At 53.7% G+C, this 16,395-nt stretch overlaps 1 non-coding gene and 1 pseudogene across 1 annotated transcript; one reads left to right on the top strand and one right to left on the bottom strand.

The window, feature by feature from the left end:
* LOC108402028 (HAUS augmin-like complex subunit 8) overlaps positions 1-16,395 on the bottom strand; it is a 53,310-nt pseudogene that overhangs the window by 4,020 nt on the left and 32,895 nt on the right.
* TRNAC-GCA (transfer RNA cysteine (anticodon GCA)) lies at positions 13,577-13,648 on the top strand. Its single transcript has one exon. It is a non-coding gene; the product is annotated as a tRNA-Cys (tRNA).

The raw sequence follows: 16,395 nt of genomic DNA, 5'->3' as shown, positions 1-16,395 counted from the left end.
CTGGGGTGGGTCGGCTCAGCCTGGTGGAGGCACGAGGGCGGGAGGCGCTAGGGGAGCTGCCAGAGGTCAGCGATAAAGTCACTTCTCCTTTCTTGGCCTGTTCGCTGTCCGTGGACGTAACCGCAAGACTTCCGGGCTCCCGCCAGCCCGACGCCGGCTGGACCGGGCTCTGTGGTCTGTTCGTGGAGGGCGAGTGGTGAACGGCCTCGCCCCAGAGACACCCCAGGGCTCCCGTTCCTGGACGCGTCCTCGAGCCCAGCCCCCGACCTGGCCGTCCGCTGGAGACTGTCACCCCACTGCCACCTGTTTTCCAGGCGAAGACCAGTGCTCTTGTCTGGGGGAGGTTATTTTCACTCCAGCCCGGGTCCGGGCTTCCTGTTGTGAAGCAATCGCACCCTTGGCTGGGAGGGTCCCCAAAAACCTCTAGACCAGAAAACTCTGGCTCCTGTCAGGACGCGTTTGGGTACCTGTTCGCTTCTTTCCCAAATCCCCCTGAAAGTTCCCACTGCTGCCGGGAGGGATTCTGCCTCATAGAGAACTTTGGGTTAGGCTCAGATTTGACCGTCAAGATGAGGTTTCCTGTGTCTCTGAAGGTCGAGTTGTCACCTGGTAGAAATAGCTTTGAAATGGTTTTAGATACATTCCGGATGTCAGACTTGTGACAGGGCATGGCAGGGAGATAAAACCTAAGTTCACCCCTACTCTGAAGTTCAGGCCCTTCTCCAGGCCACACCTTACACTGGTCAGAGGCTAGACCCAGAGACCGGTGAGCTATGCTGGGGGAGAAGGAAGCAGGGGCAGCTGTGTGATGACCAGTACCTAGTGTGTGGGGCACTTTGCTAAGGGCTTTTCTGGGGGACGTGTGGGGGGCTCGGCTGCACAGAATTGGAGTAATCACAGTCTGTGGTTCATACCCCATGCCGAGCATTGGCCCACGGCCTTTGTGGTGGTTACGTGATTCAGCCTGTGCCACTGTGGTGCCCGGCGCTTTTCCACAGCTGCAGGGCCCTTCATCCTCGCCACTGCCCCAAAGCGCACAGACTCAGCACGGGACGGGCACTGGGCCACGTTCTGGTGGAGTTCCCTTCCTGGGAGTGTTGCCATCAGACCTCAGCTGCTCCACTGAGGCATTCCTGAATTTCTTATTTCTTTACTTCTAGTACTATATGATACATTCTCCCCATCCTGGGGAGGATATTCTTTGAAATATTTCCTTTTTCTGATTTCTCTGAAATGCTAGCTTTCAACTTTCTCTGGTTCCGTTTCCTGTCAGCTAGGACCTGGCCTCCTTGTGGGGAGGCCACCCTGGGGGCCATCAACAAAGCACCTGGGGACCGGGCCCTGGCTTCTCAGGCGGGCCAGGTCACATGCCAGTGAATGTTGGGGTGGAAGGGCCTAGAAGGCCACCAAAAGCCAGATCAACAGGGCCTGCTTGGAAGGGCCCTCAGCTTCATAGCAGAGGGAGGCCGCATGGCTGCCGGAGCCTGACCTCTCGGCTCCTCCTGTGGGTCACGAGACCTGTCAGAACAAAGTGTGACACAGCAGAGGTGTCTGCTGTGGCAGAGGAAGCAGGGTGGTTGGGAGGGGCATGGCTGTGCCTGCTGCTCCAGAATGACCTCTGAGGGTGAGGACTGGCTCAAGCAGGGGAAATCATAGAAGATATGTGTGTACCTAGGAGAGGGAACGAGAACCCAGCAACCCGAATCCCGAATCTTTGTAGCCCCTGGCCCCTGCCTTTACCTGAAGGGGTTGCTTGGAGATGAGCTGGAATTTGCCCAGTGGTTTGGCCAGCAACGCCCCTGGTTTGGGGGTGGGGGCAGAAGAGACAGGAGCTGGTTTTTGCTGTTCTCTGAAATGGCTTTGATGGTGGCGCAGGTGACCTATGTTCCATGTGACCACCACTCCTGAAGATGTGGCCATGCATTTCTCAGGGCAGGGGAGGGGCAGCCTGGAAGATTGGCAGAAGGAGATCTGCAGGCACCCTGAGAGGAGACCCATGAGACACGAGCTCCCTGGGTAAGAGGCTGGCCCTGGGGGCTTCCAGGCCCTACGTCCTCGGTTTTATTCCCTTACTGAATCACATGAGCCTCCTGGACCTGAGAGCCGGAAGCACTTGGAGGTCATTTGATCAGCTCTCTGTCTTCAGGCAGGTAGAAGGTAGCCTTAGTTGCCATTTTTAGGTATTAGGAAATGAAGTCCAGGGAGGTTGAATGACCTGCCTGGGGTCTCATAGAGACCGATATGAATTGGCATCAGCCACTCTGTACTGCCCTTTGTGGTGTGGCACCAAATGCAACTCTTATGCTCACATCTTCTCTAATTTGCCAGCCCATTTATTTCTGGTGGGCTGGGGCCTCCCCTAATTTATATTTGTATCCCCAGAACTCACTGAGGTGTATTCTGCACACTTAAAAAACTCACTGAATGAAGGATTTATTGTGGTCATACTTTTAAGGGTGCGCCAGGTTCAGAAAATGAGGTCCAGTCCCAGAATGTGAAGTTCTTCGGGCTGCGGATAAAGAGCAAGTGTGTGCACGCATGTGTGCTGTGTAAGATGTGATTTTTAGATGTCGGTTTTTGTAGCCACCCTACTCCCATTCCATCCCAGCTTGAGCACCTGAATTCTCCCCAAGCTTTGAGCAGGTAAGCAGTTGGCTTTTTGTCCACTCTCCTCTCAGCAGCCTGAGACCAGAACAAAGCATCTTACTTCCCTTCGGACACAAAGGGTCCTCCTCTAGAAGAGGATCCCAGGGTGGTGCGCCTCAGGGGAGGCAGGGGAGCACACGGGAGGGCGGGCAGCAGGAGGCATGTGCTGCAGAGTGGACAAAGCCCCCATCTGAGAGCTGACTTCCAGGGGTGGCTGACTCGCCCTCCTGGGCCCCAGTTTCTCCATCTGTCAAATGAGATGGCTGGACTAGATGACTTTGGGCCCCTCCTGTCTCTCTTGGATTCCACCTCTTTCCCTGTGAGAGCACCTGGGCAGGAGCCTTCCTCCGGCCTTGTCACCCACCCTGCAGCCTGGGGAGCATGGGAGGCGCTCCTCCCCCAAACTTGGAGCTGTCCTCCGTCTGTCTGGGAGGCCACCCCCTGGTAGCCATCCCTCCCTTTGCCTCCTGCAGAGGTGAGCCCCATTGCTGCCCTTATGGCAGACCAGGCGCCTTTTCCTCCCTCCCAGACTGCACCGCACCAGGCCAGAGCTGCGGACCCCAGTGGAGAGGGGAGGTGGGCAGCCACAGCCTGCCTAATGCGGGACGAGAGCCCAGGAGCCTGTTCCCTCAAGCAGAGGCTGGGCCCCGTCTCCCCCCTCCCCTAGTAAGGGCAGCCTGGTGCCAGAAGTCCGCGTTTGGACAAACAGAAGCCGAGGATGGTGGAGTGAGCTGCTGGGAGTCACAGAGGCAACGGTCAGGGCCAGACCCAGGTGTGCCCGGGGACTACTGGTGCCCCTTCCCACAACACCCTTTGGGACCACCACTGTGGCCTGTGGCTGCTCTGGGAGCTTTGGAAAGAGCAGAGGACAGACCGGGTGCCCTGGCCCCGAGACAGGGAAAGCTGCTGCAGACAGGCTGGAGTGTGGCCTCCTCCAGAGACCGTCCCTGACCCAGATCTGTGCCCGGGACCCTCAGCACCCGCCCCCTCCAACCCTCCTTGCCCCATGCTCCTGTTTCTGCTCTCTTCTGGGCTTCGGACTCCTCACCAGAAGGGATGGGGTATTTCTGGGAAGTCCCCAGCACCTAAGGCAGTGCCTGGCACATACCTGGGTAATAAATAAGGAGTGATTATTAATGGATAAGGAGCCAAATGGGAGCTCAGTTTTCTTTATCTTTCAAATAATAGCACTGACTCTGATAGGCAGTTTTCAAAGTTTCTTTTAAAGGCAAGGAACCCTTTATTTGAATCACAGCTGGGAACCTAACACGGCAATGTAGGACCACTCAGGCTGAAGCAGGGGACAGGAGCCCTGGAGGCCTGTTCTCGCAGAACACAAGGATCCTGCCAAGACACCTGTCCCTTTCTTTCTAGACTCAAATAATTTATTGGAGGAGAAATGCTCACCCTTGAAGAAGGTTTTCTAAGTAAAGTAAGTCGCAGTGAGCTCAGAGCTAGAAAGAAGGTGGGTATTGGCCAGGGTACTGAGCGGCTGGCCTGTAGGCCTGATGCTCAAAGCAGCGTTTGTAGACTCCTGCGGGCAGTCCAGCAGCTGACAGAGGAGTAGTAGAAGCAGTGAGAGGCTCCTGGCGTCGCCATCCGTCCCTGGGAGTGCTGTAAGGAGGGGCCTGGGGGGCTTCCTCCCCCGTGGGGCAGGGCGCCCGGCCACCAGGGCTGCAGCAGCTCCCAGGGAGATGCAGAGCAGGTGGGGCCGAACCAAGGGGCCCCTGCCAGGGGCCCCCACCCTGGCTCAGCTCTGCCAGGAAGTTGGGTTGCCCTCCTGGTGGGGTCCAGTGAGCGCTGGGGGTGCAGGGATGAAGCCCTTGGGGGACCTGGGGTCTGCCCTGTGGGACGGGAGTCCCTCTGGCTTCAGCATCCCCTTGCTCACGTCCCACCCTCTGTAAGCTTTTCTAGACTCTCAGGAGATGCTTCCTTCTTCGCCCCAGGACTTGGCCCCAGAGTGCTCCGCACCTTCTGCCGCACGCCTGTGGACCCCAGACAGTGAGTGCGAGGCTGCTTCATTTACTTGGGGCTTCCTCAGGTGGGCCTCTCCCACCCGAATCCTGGGGAAGGTGTAGACATGGCTTCTCCTTCAGAAGCTCTGAGTGGCGTGTGGGCATCGAAGTTTCCACATGTTCCTCTGGGGATTCTGGTGCAGGTCCACATTTGAGACCTGAGGCTGGGAGCCCTTCAAACAGTCCTGTACCCAGCCTCTAACCTTTGAAGGTGTTTGCTTTTTGCTCTGCAAATGCATTCTCACAAGAATACCTTCTCACCAAGCAAAGGAAAGGGTGCAGGTGAAGCAGAGGGGCCTCTCTGCTGGCCAGTGCTGACCCCAGCTCCCCAGGGCTCCCGCTGCTGTCACTCTGGCATGTGGCCTTTCAGGCTCCTTTCTGGGGCATTTGCACTTGTAAGTACTGTGGGAAATACAGGGCTTAGGGGACACAAAGACCGTACTGCGCATCTTGTTCTGCAGCTTCCTATTTTCACTTAACAATCTGTCTTAAGGACCTTTTCCTGTTGGCACATTTTGATTTACGTCCCTCTCGGGGAGCCTGGGCTAGCCGCATGGGAGGAACTTGGTTTCCAGGGGCCTGATTAGTCATGGAGCACCCGCTGGTACATGGCAGCCAGCACGGTGGCCTGGCTGGCTGGCCCTCCGGTGTGACTGTGTCAGCGGTGCCTCTGTGCTCCCCAGAAAGGGACAGGCTGTGCTCCTGTACTCCTAGGGACAGAACCTGGCTCTGTGCTGTGGGGTGTGGATAGCTGTGAGATATGGGTGGCCTGGAATGTTCTCCCTTCATTCATTTAACAGGAATTGTGCCTATACTGTGTGAAGCCTGGGGCAGGAAGGAGGAGCAGTCATTATCCTTAGGGCTTGGTGGTGTCACTTAGCTCCTGAAGGACACTTACCCAAGGTCACTGTATTATGTAGGATATGTGATTAGCTGCTGTAACAGAGACTAAAGAAACAGGAAAAAATAAAGTAACAGAAAAGTAGGTCCAACAAGGTAGTGGTGACTGGTTGCTCTCCCCTGACGGGGCTCACGATGTCAGAGGCCCAGGCTGCCTCCACCTTGTGACTCCACCTTTCCTTGTCACCCTGGTTCAAGATGACTCGCCACCATGCCCACAGATCAAGAAGGAAGCAGAAAGGGGAAGGGGATGCTCTTTCCCTTTAAGGACAGCACGTTTGTTTACTTCTTATTTAATAAACACATATTTAGTGAAAGAGTATCTTGTCGTGACCCTCCTTAGCCCAGAACAGCTCAGGAGACACGGGCCCATGCAAGAGATTTTATTACCTGAAAGAGAAAACGGCTGCCCCCAGAGAGAGGGAGCAGCAGCTCGTGAATGAAGAAGTGTGTTTTTAAGGAGTAGGGGTAGGGGGTGTTCTGCGTTGGTGATTGGTTCTTAGGAGGTGGGCAACCATCTGGTCAGTGCTTATTGGATCTTAAGGGGTGGGGGTCCTAGCACACCAGAATTTGCCTTCATTTCCATCTTTTTCTTTTCTTAATTGGGCCTCTGGGTATAGAATCTCATTCTGTAGCTACTTCCTGCTGGAAGGGGGCACAGATTCTGGGGTTAGTGAGGCCATTGCTGTAGAGTTGGGGAAGGGGGGCATCCCGAGATGATTCCTGATGTCATCTAACTGGTTTCATTATTTTTCATGAGAAGGCCTTGATAGCCCTGGAGGAGTAACTGGTTGACAATATGGTTAGAGATTTTCAAAATTTGATTTTGAATGAATTTTTGGAATAGGTTAATGAAGCAGGGAAGGAAAAGGAGAATAATAACAATAAAGGTAATAGGGGCTAGAAGGGGCAGGGGCCAATTGGAGGGGTAAGGGAACGGATTGTTAGGGGAGTTTTCTAGGAGTTTGGAAGCTTGTTCACAGAGGTGTTTTGCGCCATCCCGGATGAGACCAGATTTGTTGGTGTAGAAACAGCAGTGTTCTCGGAGTAGGGCACATATGCCGCCTTATGCAGCTGTAAGGAGGTCCTGTTTGGGTTGTAGAGTAGATTACTGGAGGGTTTGTAGTCTGCGGAGTTGAAGGTGTAAGTGGTTCCATTGGGATGGAGGAGAATCGTGAAGAATGCATTTTTGAGGTCAAGGACGGAAAAGTAAGTAGCAGAGGGGGATAGTGGATAATAAAGTATAGGGGTTAGGGGCTACTGGATGGATTGGAATAACAGCTGCACTGATGATTCTTAAATCTTGACCTAGCCTATAAGAGCCATTAGTTTTTTTGATAGCCAGTATCAGGGTGTTCTAAGGGGAATTGGCTGGTCTCAAAAGGCCCTTTCGTAGAAGGGGTATTGAGATTGTGAGGGGACAGAGGTAGGGTCTTTGAGTGTGATGGTTACGGATGGGCAGGTGGTGGTAGAGGAGGTGGAGGGGTCCCAGACTGTGGGGTGTATTTGGCAAGGGGGTAAGGGAAACGGGGAGGGAGGTGGGTCTGGAGTGATTTGGAGAGCAAGTAGAAAAGGGATCGAAGGCGAGTCGGGGTTGAGGCAGGGGCCAAAGGTAAAGGTTATAAGAGCCCCTAGCTTGGATAAAAGGTCTCTTCCCATAAGGGGAACCGGACAACAGGGAATCACTAAAGAGGAATGAGGGAGAGTAATGCCTCTAAAGATGCAGTGAAGCGTGGGAGTTTGTAAAGGTTGATAAGCTGTGCCCTCTACCCGACTATAGAGGACTGTGAGAGGGAGGTAGGTCCCCAAAACTCCTTCAGGACTGAGTGGGTGGCCCTGGTGTCCAAAAGGAAAGAGATGGGCCTACCCACTACCACACTGGTTACCCTGGGCTCCTGTGCAGTGATGGTAGTGGTCAGGTGGGGGAGTCCCAGGCCCCCTCAGTCATCAGTTGCCAGACCCAGAAGGTCTATGTATGGAGCGTTAGAGCTGGGTGGCCTGGCACCTCTCGGTGTGCGAGGACAGTCAACTGCCCAGTGTCCCTCCTGATGGCACTTAGGGCATGGACCGGGGGGCTTCCGGGGATTTGGGCAGGCTCTGGCCCAATGACCTGTTTGACCACATTTGAAGCAGGGACCAGGAGGTTCTCCTGGCTGCTTCCTAGGAGGTGAGGAAACCCGAGCACCAGTGGTTGGGGTAGGTTGAAAGGCCTTAGACAGCATTTGATATTTTTGCTTACGGACCTTTTCATCTCTTCCATTATATACTTTGAAGGCCACTGCCAGGACTTCTGCCTGAGGAGTTAAGGGTCCCTTCTCTAGACGTCTAAGTTTAGCCTTAATGTCGGGGACACTCTGGATGAAGAAGTAGGTCATTAATAATTGTCTCCCATCTGGGGTCTCAGAGTCTAGGTTTGTATATTGTAAAAGAGCTTTGGTGAGGTGGTCTAGGAACACAGAGGGATTCTCATTTTTATCCAGAATAACCTCTTGGAGTTTTTCATAGTTAATGGCCTTATTGGCTGACTTCCTGAGACCCACCATGAGGCAGGTGATGGATTGATCTCGACTGGAGACTCCCCTGCCATATTATAGTCCCATTAGGGTCTCAGTCAGGAACCGCCTCAGCACCAGTTGGATGAGCTGGAGTAGTTTGGTGAACCTCATCGGCATGAGTTCTAGCCTGTTCCCAGACTCGCCTACGCTCCTCAGGCAAGAGTGTGTTGGGTAGGATCATGGGAATATCATGAAAGGTAAGATCATATGGCTGAGTTAGGTACTGGAACTCTTTTATGTAAGTAGCTGGGTTGGAGGTGAAAGAGCCTAATCTTTTCTGTTTGAGAGGTCGGAGAGAGAGAAAGGGACATGGACCTGGACGACGCCCTCTGGTAGGCTACTTCCCGTAGTGGGGCTAGGATCTGGGTTCAAGAGTGAGTGACTGGAGGGCTTGACATGGGACTGGGTGAGGGAAGGGGAACTGGTTGTGGAGGAGGAGGAGGTGCTGCAGCTCCTGTAACGGCACTAGGGGAGCTGGGAGGGCTGGGATTTTGATCTTGCAGAGAAGGAGGTTGGGGCGGGAGAGGAACTGGTGGTTGAGGGGGAGCTGTAGGGGTTTGAGATCAGTAGGGAGGAGATTCATCAGCAGAGTCAAAGTCAGAGGATGTGGTGGGAATTAGTGGGTGGTGGGGTGAAGTTTTTTAGAGTGAAGAGATGTTTAGGATTGCAAGGGAGACAGAGAGAGAGCTTGGTTCAGAGGGAGGAGAAAGCCTGTGTATATGGGATCTCTTTCCATTTGCCCATATGCTCACAGAAGTTATACAAGTCGCAGAGAATTTTAGGATCTAAAGAGCCATTGGGAGGCCATTTAGACTGATTGTCCAAGGGATATTGTGGCCAGATCTCATTACAGTAGCGAATAACTTAAAAGGTTTGAGGTCTGGAGTGAAGGTGGAGGGGCTTTAGATTATTGAGTAAGCACCCTAGCGGTGAATCTGCGGGAATGGAGTGCCCAGATCCCATGGTGAGAATGAGACCGTTCAGAAGTCATTGAGGCATCCCAGAGCAATTGAGAAAGTTGCAGAGAAGACCAGACACAGTTAGGGGGTCGTCGCCACCTGTAACTGAGGGGTCGAGGCATAAATGCCGAGGAGGCTCAGTACCTGGTACCAGGAGTTTACGAGTAGATACGTAGATAAAGGGAGACTGGGCCTCAGTGAATGAGGATTCTCACCATGGGGAGGCAGAGAAGGATCGACTATGGAGATCAACCGTGACTCTGAAAGTCATGGTTGGGGGTGCCCCTGTCCCGGAGGAGCCCTTGGGGGTGCCGGACACTCTAACGGTCACTTCCCAGGTTCCAAAGGGACATTTAAGTCGACCATGAAGGGGAGACTCACCAAATTGAAGGCCGGTGCTGGGCGAGAAGACGAGCGACTGGGGAAGTGGACAGTGAGCCTGTGGAGGAGGATCCGGTAATGAGGGTTCCCAGAGCAGCTCAGGTTCCCGGAGGAAGAACAAAGTCAATGGGAGAGCCTCATCCGAAGTCACGGCACCATTGAAAGGGTATCTCGCCACGACCCTCCTTACCCAGAACGACTCAGGAGACACAGGCCCGTGCAAGACATTTTATTATCTGAAAGAGAAAATGGCTGTCCCCAGAGAGAGGGAACAGCAGCTGGTGGGTGATTGGATCTTAAGGGTTGGGCGACCATCTGGTCGGTGGTGATTGGATCTTAACTGGGGGGCGACCATCTGGTCGGTGGTGATTGGATCTTAAGTGGGGGGCGACCATCTGTTCGGTGGTGACTGGGTCTTAAGGGGTGGGGGTCTTAGTGCACCAGAATTTGCCTTCATTTAGTACTTATCACGTATGTTCCCAGTATTGACCCATTGAAGCCTCATTACAACTTTTTGTTTCTTCATGTTATAGATAAAAAAACCAAGGCACAAAATTGTCAAATTTCATGCAGCTGAAGGAGGCAGAGCCTTTCCCATCCCGTTGGTCAGAACCAGCCTCGCAGACACATGTACTTGTAGGGGAGGCCCAGATGCGTGGTTTTATTCTAGGTGGCTACATGCCCAGCAAAAACTCAAATGTTCTGTCACTAGAAGGAGGATGGCAGAGGATCACAGTCAGCCTTCAGCCCAGCTTCCAGCCTGTCATTTGCAGACCAAGCTCCCAGCTCTACTGACAACCTGCCCTGGACTTCCAGCTACCTCACACATCTGTGTCCTCAGAAATCCCCACTATCTACAGAAAATAGAAAATGTGATTAATACAGGCTTCCAGAATCTGGATCTTAGAGCAGCTTCAGTCCGCACTGTCTGAGCCTCTGTGGGACGCCCTGAGATTATAGCAGAGGAAGCCAAGAGCGAGATGGCCAACAGTGACCTCTGTACTGGGTGAATGAGGTCAAGGTGCTGAGGGACCGGGATGGAGGATGCAGAGATCACCAAGCCTGGGAGAGTGGAGGGGCAGATGCCCAAGTCCTCAGGCCCGTGTGGCTGCAGGACAGCCAGGAGGTAGGGAGGGGGCTAGGCAAGCAGTGGCTTTAACTTAAAAAAAAAAAAAAACGAGAAGGTCAGGGAGATGGGAGGGAGGGGTAGCTGCTCAGCCCCCAGAGTGAAAGTGTAGATCACAGACTGGCCAACCACTCCACGGGCTGGAGTGAATCGGTGGTGCACTGCTCAGTGTCCTGGGGAAGGAGGTGGGTGGACAGGGAGCAGTAACACCCCTTCCAGTGTGAGCGCACAGTCTCCATGTGGGGTGGGGCTGCCAGGCTGTGGAGGGCTGGCTAGGGGGCCAGGGTGGGCCACCCAGACTAGCTGCATGTCCCACCCTCTGCTTTCTCTCTCCAAGTGAAGCCCTAGTCCCTTAAAACAGTGCCCACCACCCCAGGAGGCCGCTGATCTGCTCTCTGTCTCCAGAGGCGAGTTTGTGTTTTCTAGAATTCTGTGTAAGTAGAATCATGCTGTATGTTCTGTTTTATTTTTTTGGTCTGGCTTCCACTTGAGATAATTATTTGAGAGCTGCCTTTATTGTTGGGTATAACAATAGTTCATTCGGTTTTGTTGACGAGAAGCACCCCATTGTATGCCTGCACCACAGTCTGTTTATCCTCTCACCTGGTGACGTGAGTGGTTTTCAGTTTCTGACTTTAACAGAAAAAGGGGCTGTGAACCTTTGTGCCCAAGTACAGGACTGTCTGCCTTCATCTGTCCCAGGTATATCTGTAGCAGTGGAATGGCTGGATCACTGGATCATTGGCTGGTGTATGTGTCACTTTTTAAGAAACTGCCGACCTTTTTCTAAAGTGGCCACCTTACGCTCGCCCAGCTCTGCGCGAATGCTCGAGATGCTCCGCATCCTCGTGGTTGGTCTTCTGAACGTGGTGCAGTAGTATCTCACTGTGGTTCTGAATTGTATTTCCCTATTGAGAATGACGCTGAGTATGTTTTTATGAGCTTTTTGCCATCATATTTCTTCTGTGATGAAGTGTCTGTTAAGACCTCTTGCCCTTTTCTTCATTTGGGTCATTTTCTTATGATTGCCTTTGGAGAGTTCCTTATGTCTGTGATAGAGCAAGTCCTGTAACACGTTTGTATGGCTGGCAAATACTCTCTCCCAGTCTGTGACTTGGCTTTTGAGTCTCTCAACACTGTCTTTCAAAAAACAGTTGTTCTTAATTTTGATGAAGTCCAGTATATCAGTTTCTCAGAAACTAGTTTTCTTTAAAGGTTGGAAATATGACCTAACAATAAAAACTTCATGAAATTCCCTATGTAAAAGCCTAAGTATTTCTGTCTTATGGTATGGCAATGTAAAAATTGCCAGTTTTCCCTCCCATAACCCAGGGGTGACAGCACCCTTTGAACCTTTTGTGGAACAAAGGGGTAGAGGCCCCGGATCCCTCACCTCCCACAGCCACTGCCCACCACTGACCGGCCAGAACTCACTTCCTCAGGTTCAGAAGGGCGCAGCCCTGCACTGCTTAGAACCCACATTTCTTTCTTTCCTGAATAACTTATGCTTTTGGCTATTTTTACCTATGGCTTCTTTCATGATAACCACAATTAACTAAACCAATGTCAAAGAACTGTCCCTCGTGCCTCCCCAGGCGCCTCGGTGGTCGCCCTTCCCACAGGCTGTCAGCACAGCGTCTTCTCTCTGACCCTTTCTCCTTCCGCAGGGGCCAGGCCTCAGCAGAGGCTCTCCTCCCCTGGGCTGGTGCCAGCTCCTCCTACATCCTAGTCCCCAGGTCTGGGGCACACAGTGTGGGCTGCGTCAGCCTCTCAGGCCCATTCCTAGCACAGACCCTCACACAGGTCTGCATCCCAAAGGGGGCTGCGAGGGGATGGCAGCAGGGAGACAGTGGTGTCTGGCGTGGAACAGGGGCCAGCTGGAGGCCTCACAGCCAGACTTCTGCCAGGGGCAGGCGCCCACTAGGCTGGGCTCTCCTGGGTTCGCCTGGCGAGAGAGTGGTCACATTCGAGCACTGCTGGACCCCAGGACATCCAGCCAGCAACCAGGCCCAGGGCTGTCTGCTGTGCTGGATGGCTGCTGTGTCCACCCCACTGCCAGCTGGAACTAAAAATATCGACCCCTTGGGTCAATGGAGGGCGGCTGTGGCCAATTCCAGCTTGTCTCAGTGGCCTTGAGAAAGGAGAACTCAGTAAGTACAAAATCGCTTGGGTGCTAAGGAAATTTAGCCCAACCAGCCCAGGGGCCTATCACCCTTATCAGTATTTCTAAACAGAAGAGCTGCTTCCCCGAAGCCCTGGGAGCAGCATAGGCCTCCTGGAGTCAGCTTCTGTGCGCAGGCAGGGGAGAGGCTGGCCCTGGGACGGCCGGATGGGGCCCCTGTGGGCTTCTTAGAGGGCAGCCCCTCCGCTGGCCGCCTCCCATCCGTGCTGCTCCCACCGAACCCCCTGCGCGGTCCTGGAGCCCACTCTCCATGCCCTGGGGCTCACAAGCAAGCGGTCACGGGGCCCCTCCTCCCCAAATCAGGTTTCTCCTTGAGAGCGAATCCGGAGCTGGTTCGCCTTCTTCCTCTGCTATATTTCACAGGTTGAGTGGGTGCAGGGAGGCCTGAGGGAAGGAAGCGAATGACAGAAAGGGAGAAAGGGGTTCATCTGTGTTCCAGGGAGTGCTGTCCTGGCCAGTTCTTCTGTCCCTGCAGAGACCCCTCTGCTCCTCAGCCCCCAGTGCAGGAAGAGGGGAGGTGACCAGGGTTTTCCTGGGGTGGGAAAGCTGTGACTGCCACTGCAGCTCAGATGACAGGGTGGCATATGTCAGTGGAATTGGAAAAGGAGGAAGAAAAATGGAAGGAGGATGGACCTGGAGCACAGAGGCTGGTCAGGAGGTGTGTGTAAGTGTACCAGGGAGTGAGCGGTGACAGTGAAGAGCTGGGCCATCATGGAGCAGGCTGCCTGCTCCTGGGAACTCAAGTATAATAGGCCAGAAACTGCTGTCACTGCACAGTCCAAGGGGTGCAATTAAATGCATTAAGCAGGCTTGGGGGTATAGCTCAGGGGTAGAGCATTTGACTGCAGATCAAGAGGTCCCCGGTTCAAATCTGGGTGCCCCCTCAGAGAAGTTGCTTTTGGTTGTGAATTAGTAAATTGAGGGGACAAAAGATTGCTCATGGCCCATGTTGGCAGGTACCTCAGTCCCCACGTTGACTGTGTTGTATTCCAGGGCACCAGCCAAGTTCTGTTCTGGTGGTTGTGAGGGTTAACTGAGGTCACTGCTAGTCACACTGTGTCACAGACTTCCCTTCAAAGTGGTTTAGAGGCCTGCCTGCATCAGCAGGAGCCCAGGCATAAGTCCTAATGTTTGGACCCGATCCAATCCAAATGTTTCGAAGGGTGATGATGTCACCTTTCTTGTGACATCAGTGTCAGGCCTCTCTGAGCTCTGGGCATGTCTGACCCACCTTTCTATCATTGTTCTTGTTCCTCCCTTGGCCTGAAAGCCTCCCCAGCTTCTTCCTCTGGCAGTCCAGCCACCCCTTGTCCATCTCCTCCAGGAAGCCCCTCCTGACTCCCAGAGAAGGTTCTCAGTCTCTGTTCCCTCAGCTCTCTGCTGGGGCTTCTGCCACCTGTGGAAACACTTGGTTTATGGGTAGGTCTCCTATTTGGACCAAGACTCTGAAGAACAAGGACAATGTTTTATTAGTCTCTGTGTCCTGTGCATGGATGACAGGGCCTGGCACCTAACGTGCTTCATGAGTGTTTATTGAGTGAATGAATGAGTGACAAACAGTGAGCACCCTCAGAGGGGTCTTGGAGTGTGGAGGTGGCTCTCCCTGGGCACAGTGGGAGGTTACTAAGGACCTGGAACCAACGGCTGTTGTCCTGCTAGCCATGGGCTGGTCTGGGGAGAAGGACTAGTACAGGTCAAATCACCCCTCCAGGTGTGAAGGCTGGCGTCATTATGACCTGAGGAAGAGGAGGGCCGGGGAGGGGGCAATGGCAGAGTGAGCCGTGGGGGAGGGGACTCGTTGCCCCCCCCCAGCATATGCAGGAGAAGCAGCACCGCCAGCGGCCCTCCAGAGCGCAGGGCCGGGGCTCAGAGGGTGCTGAGTGAGAAAGCACCTGGGGCTTGGGGCGTGTGCTCACATGAATGGAATACACTCTTTTCTGTGATAAAGATTTACGGTCTAGATCAGACCAGTTCCAAGACTCTTCCCTGACTCTCACCCAGACACTGGGGTCCTGCCTCACCAGAGGCTGATGAAGTTGGCCCAGCCCACTCCCCACAGAGGGGGGTGCTGGCCCTTCAGGGCTAGTGTGGGTACTTCACTTTCTCTTAAAGTGTCATTTTCTCAACCTTGCTGTCATCTCCAGGAAAAAAAGCCATCTCTTTGTTCCTGCTGTTACCACATGTGTAGTATGAATACACGTCTTCCTGCTTCTTGGCATGACTGTGAGGATTCCAGAACCACTGTGAAAATAAAGCGTCAGCCAGCTGCCTGGGAATCTCTCAGGGAGCTGCCTCTACTGCAGACTCAGACCGCTTGGGTCTCCCTTCTCCCTCCTTCCTTGCCTACTGCTTTTTCCATTAAGAAAAATCTGGAGGAGCCAAGATGGTGGCGTGAGTAGAGCAGCGGAAATCTCCTCCCAAAACCATACAAATTTTTGAAAATATAACAAATACAACTACTACTAAAAGAGAGACCAGTGGATACAGTACAACAGCCAGGCTACATCTACACCTGCGAGAACCCAGAGCCTCATGAAGGGAGTAAGCTACAAGCCACAGCCTGGCGGGACCCAAGCACACCCCTCACCCCAGCTCCCTGGTGGGAGGAAAGGAGTCAGAGCAGGGAGGGAGTGGGAGCCCGGAACTGCTAAATACCCAGCCCTACTCATCTGCACCAGGAGCGCAGGCACACACACAATGTGTGGTGTGCTGGATACTAGGGAAATGGAACAGTAAAACCTGTGAGCAGGTCCCCACAGCTGGTGCCCCTGGGACAAAAGAAAAGTGAGTGCTTTTTGAAAGTCTTAAAGGGACAGGAGCCTCACAGCTGGACAGAAGCGTCCCAGCACACTCAGCCCAGCAGCTGGGAATCCTGGGGAACTCGAGGCACCCTAACCCTCTGGGTCGCAGCGCAGCTCTAAAGCCCCTCGCAGCAATAAACAGCCTGCCAGTCATTCCCCCAGCCGGCATGGCCCCCGACACAGCGGCTCAGTAGCCTGAGAGCAGTGGCGGCCAAGCGTGCCCGCGGTGGCGGTGGAGCAGCCTAGAAGGGCCATGTCCCCAGCAGCTGCCCAGGCCAGACCCAAAGGCCACTTCCAGTGCGAAGCTGCCTGGCGCAAGCAGAAGAAACCAGGGCAAGGCGTGAAGGGGCACTACTCTTGCACAAGAGCACACCCAGCATGCCTGCCGCTCCCCGCAGGGCTCTGGGCTACCCTAATGGCGACCCACCCATGGCATCTTAGGGGATTAACCTGGAGGCTGCTCCAGTAGTGCGGGTAACTGAAACAGGCAGCGGAGGAGAGCAAGGTGACCAGCAAACAGGGAAGGACTTTGTTCTCCCAGCTGACACATGTGCTACCTGCCTACAGCTACCGCTATCACCATGAGAAGGCAGAAGAATCTGGTCCAGTCCAGAATTACCCAGACAAGCCCCGAGAGAGGGCCTGGGGAGATAGATTTAACCAATTTTCCTGAAAAAGAATTCAAAATAAAGGTCATAACCATGCTGATGGACCTGCAGAGAAATATGCAAGAGCTAATGGAGCAAGTAAGGAGGGAGAATACAGAAATAAACAATCTCTGGAAGGACTTAAGAACAGACTGGATGAGGTGCCAGAGGCCGAAAATGGAA

This window comes from Manis javanica, chromosome 6, assembly GCF_040802235.1.
Source record: "Manis javanica isolate MJ-LG chromosome 6, MJ_LKY, whole genome shotgun sequence".
NCBI classification, from domain to species: Eukaryota; Metazoa; Chordata; class Mammalia; order Pholidota; family Manidae; genus Manis; species Manis javanica.
The sequence above is the reverse complement of the archived record's forward strand: the minus strand, read 5'-3'. Positions and strand labels throughout refer to the sequence as shown.